Genomic DNA, 4,508 nt, shown 5'->3' on the forward strand with positions numbered 1-4,508 from the left:
ATGCCATTCACTTTATTTTGTTTTTATATTTTTAAATTTATTTTATTTTTGGCTGTGTTGGGTCTTCGTGCTGCACTCTGGCTCCCTCTAATTGTGGCGAGCAGGGGACACTCCTCCTTGCGGTGCGTGAGTTTCTCATTGCAGCGACCCCTCCCGTTGCGGAACAAGGACACCAGGCATGTGGACTTCAGCAGTTGTAGCATGAAGGCTCAGTAGTTGTGGCCTGTGGGCTCCAGAGCACAGGCTCAGCAGTTGTGGTGCATGGGCTTAGTTGCTCTGCAGCATCCTCCCAGACCAGGGCTCAAACCCAGGTTCCCTGCATTGGCAGGCAGATTCCTAACCACTGTGCCACCAGGGAAGCCCCGCCATTCACTTTAAACACATGGTATCCTGAGGTCCATGATCATTCCTGCAGGAGCATTTCCTGAAAGTGAACTTATGAAACCAACATTCTAGATGCACATGTCAGACTGTTCACCATGAATCTGAGTGACTGTAGCCCAAAGATTCCATCTCTCTGATCATAGGAATAAATACCAAGCATAATGGGAGCCAGGGTTTCACCATTAGAGAAAAGAGTGACCAACATGTAGAGGGGCAAACTAGAATCTGCCCTGTTTATAAAACCCAGTTTTCTTTTTTTTTCACATTTAGCATATGCAACTTTAATCAACCAAAAGAAAAAGTTCCAAATGTACAAGTGCAAAAAAAATATCCAAACTGTTGACATAGACTTAACTAATATCAGCTACTTTTACGTACAGCTGTATAAGTTCAAAAAAGCTATCCTATATGTATGTACAAATGTTGTTTATACACAGGTCTGTACATAAGGGTCTATACATTTATTTCCTCAGAACTCTTAAGGTGCCACCTCTTGGTGAAGACATCAACACTTCATTCACATATCTTACAAAAAACAAGACTGTTTCCGGGACTGACACCACTGCATCCTGTATTCAGACCATGGAGGCTCCACTGGATTGGTTAAGTTCCTTCCACCATAATGTAGGCTGCACCAGATGCCTGGGTGCCCTTAAACAGCTTTGCACAGAATGCTACAAGGTAAAAGCCCAAAAACCAACATGAGATGAGGAAGCAGAGTCCTAACCAGGGTGCCATGAGAAGCTGCTTAGGCAAGCCTGCTGCCCTGTTCTCTGTCGGTCCTCCAATTCATCTACACTGACGACTTTGGCGGGCATGGAGGGCAGGGGCTGCTGTAGCACATCTGAGCCATACAAGTTGGCAAGGTCCGGGGGGGAGCTGCTCCTCTGGCTGGGCCGGTGCTCTAGCTGGGAGTGCACATGGGGCAGGCCTAACCAGCTGGGCACATTCTGAGGAGTCGTCTGAATGCTAACAGCAGCTGCCTGGGAACCAGAGCCTGGAGGATGAAGAACGGAGCGCTGTCGCTGCTGTTGCATCATTGCCAGATTTAGAGGTGTCCCAGGATGAGGGTTTAGGAGAGGGTGACTAGTGGCAGGTAAAGGGTAAAAGGGTTGACCCAGGATTGGGTCAGATATTCCCTGTAAATGATTCAGGTCCACCCCAGGAGGAAGCACCCCAGCTTGGAGCAAACTTGGAAGATGCTGTGGATGTACTCCCTGGGCCAGCATCCTTTGGACCAGCCCTGGGTGAAGCTGGAGAGCAGGCTGAACAATGGGGATACAGGGGACAAGGAGGACTTGGTGGACAGTGTGGAGAAAAGATGTTCCTGGAACTGGGGACGCCAAGGTGGGTGTTTTTCTCCTAGTTGCTTTAGGTCGATAATTTTGTCCTTTGGTGTAAGATTTGGTCTGGGATAGCGGAGTGGAAGATGAAAACCACTGTAGGGTTGACAGTTTGGGATTTGTAGTGGGAGAAGAGTCTCGATCAGCGGTGAGCACAGACCTGGATGACAGGAGGTTCTCTTCACTGGGCTTCTGAGTGTCCTCTTTACTGTCACCAAGAGCTGATTTCCAGATGCTGGCTCCTCCTTGCTTTTCTCTTTGCTCTCATATATCTTATGAATCACTGAGGTAGGGCTGAAGGAAGGACAAAGCATGCTTGTGATGGAGGCGGCTGGGGCAGGGGAAGAGGAATTCCCTTGACGCACAGGTGCTGGTGACTTGGTCCCTCATGGTTGCCTGTTTCTGAATCCATCTCTGGTTCTGTCTACCTGCGGTTTACCAAAACCAGGCTGGTAGAAGTTTGTTGCCCGCACTGCAAGGTCATGTGGCAGGCCAGCCCCTCCAAAGCTGCCTGTTGCAATTCTAGCTGGCTCATCTGGACTGTGACAGGGCTCATGGGCTTGCACATGCCTTGGAATGGATCTCTGAGAAGCTGCTGTGGTCCTGGTGTGAAACAAATTGGTGATGGTATTCTGGGACTAAGGTAGTCTGCTGAGTCTGCTCTTGACTGAAACACCTGTGACGAGGGAGGAGAGGGTACTCTTTGGCCCAGTAAAGATGTCTTAGGCTCCAAGCTCCCCATAAGGCCACTCAGAAGATTGGAAGAAGCAGGTCTCTGAACAGGTGGACCCAGAAGTTCCTGCAAGGTGTTCTTAGGGACAGGCTGGCCTGGAATCTCAGCAGGGGACATCAAGTGGCTTTCAAGGGTTCGGCTGACTTTGGGCTGAGAAGGTAGAGTCCCACTTGCCTTCATGGTGCTCACTAATGTGTTGAATGCAGTCATATCTCCATCTTTTCTGAGCTGTGGATTGCTGCTCACAGTACTCAGGGTCTCCTCTAAATGCTCTGCCATAAAGGGAATCGAATTCTTCACCTGCTGGTCCACCTTCAAGCCCTTGAGCCCTGTTTCTACCTCTTCCACTGAAAGCACAACCCCTGAATGTGAACTCTCTATAAGCTTTTCTTTATTTGCAGAAAGGCTGGAAAGGAGGGGTTTTAAATCAACGTTTGGCTTTCTGTAGCATTTCTAGAATATCCACTTTATTTTCAGCATGGTCTTCTAATGGTATAGGAGCAAAATACTTCCTCGTGTTCTGTCCGGGAGAGAGGATGGCTTGGTCCAGACCTGCAAGTCTCTCCAGCTCTTCATGCATTGTTGACCCAAGACTGCTGGATCAGCTTCCTAACCGGCTCGGGTTAGGGAACCAACTGGCAGAGACTGACCCTTCTACCAAAACATCTTTTATCATCAAAGCCAAGCATGGCACCTTATCAAGGTTAAAGGACTCATTAAAGTCAATTTCTCCCGGGGACTGCTCAGGCAAGACGACATCCCTTGGCGCTTCCTGATCCGCAGCAGTCTCCTGTTAGAGGATGACCCCCACCTCATCCTCTTCAGCCAACCCTCCATTGCACTCGACTATGCCTTCCTTCACAGAGGCTGTCCGTCGCCTTGTTCTTTTTCTCCCCTTAGGATCTTCTTCCAGTATCTTATCATCAAAGCCAGTCAGCTCAATGGTTTCAGACTGACTTGTGGGTCCAGCTGAGAACCATTCTGGTTCTTCTGTGTAGGAATCATGTCTTCTACGCTCAAACACAGGCTTACTATTCACAAACTCCCTGCTGAATAGCTTGTCCTTGTAGTCCCTCTCTCTGTCTCTGTCTCTCAAGTCTCACAGGTCCTTAGGGCTAAGACGGTGATCCTTCTCAAAGGTCTGGGGAGAGATTATCTTCCCACTGCCAATCCTTCGTCTGCCAAGCAGACGGAGCACATCACTGTCTTTATCCAGTAGGGTTCCTGAGTGCCGGGAGCTAACAGCAACTGTCACGTGGCAGCGCCCTCTAAAGCTTCGTCTCTGCGGGCTGAGAACAACATCTAAGTCATTTTCTTTCATATGCTCTCGGGGATCTACTATCCCGCACACCAGGGAAGGCCCATCTGTATCTAATTCTTTCTTCAGACTTTCCACTGGTGAGCTCTGCCCTGAAACTGGGTAGAGGGAGGCATGCCATTTCTCAGGGTCCTAGACACCATCACTGTCGTATTTCTCAGAGAGGCACGGAGGCTTCTGTTTGGAATGAGGGAGTTCTTTAATATCCAAGAGCTCCTCCCTAGGCAAGCACACTAAAGAGTATTCCTGTGGGGAGTTCGCCTCTCAAGGAGACATCAATACAGAGGACACTGATTTCTGTGAGGCATCCCAGAGCTGAAATCCTTATTTTTTGTATAGTGATGGGGGGATTTGGAGGCCAGTTGCTTCTTCGGGTCAAGGAAAGTATCTCTATTTTCTGTTTCAGCCACACTTCTGTCCATGGCTCCTTGGTCTACAGTTTCAGTGTCTCGGCTGCCGTTCCTCTCTGCCCCTCGTACTGGTCCGAGGGCTGCTCCGCACGGCCTTCACTCTTGTCCCCCAGACCCCCAAAACCCAGTTTTCTCCTCTGAGGAATAGAGATGACCGTAGCACTCAGCTCCTAGGGTGGCTGTGTCCACACACACACACACACACAAATCTCCATCATTTATCATTACCATCTTATTGTTATTACTATGTCCACCTGCAGTGTGAGAGCACCTCCTGAGCAGCAGAGCCAAGAGGCCCACTTCTGACCTTGACCTTCCCC

General features: G+C 49.3%; 1 pseudogene across 1 annotated transcript; it reads right to left on the reverse strand.

The window, feature by feature from the left end:
• Positions 1–1,106: 1,106 nt before the first annotated feature.
• LOC308605444 (eukaryotic translation initiation factor 4E transporter-like) lies at positions 1,107–4,200 on the reverse strand (annotated as a pseudogene). The gene is made up of 2 exons: positions 4,070–4,200; positions 1,107–3,998 (listed from the first exon to the last, which is right to left on the reverse strand). The product of its transcript is annotated as a eukaryotic translation initiation factor 4E transporter-like (transcript).
• Positions 4,201–4,508: the final 308 nt, after the last annotated feature.

This window comes from Mesoplodon bidens (genome assembly GCF_964165515.1).
Source record: "Mesoplodon bidens genome assembly, chromosome: 2".
Taxonomy (NCBI): Eukaryota; Metazoa; Chordata; class Mammalia; order Artiodactyla; family Ziphiidae; genus Mesoplodon; species Mesoplodon bidens.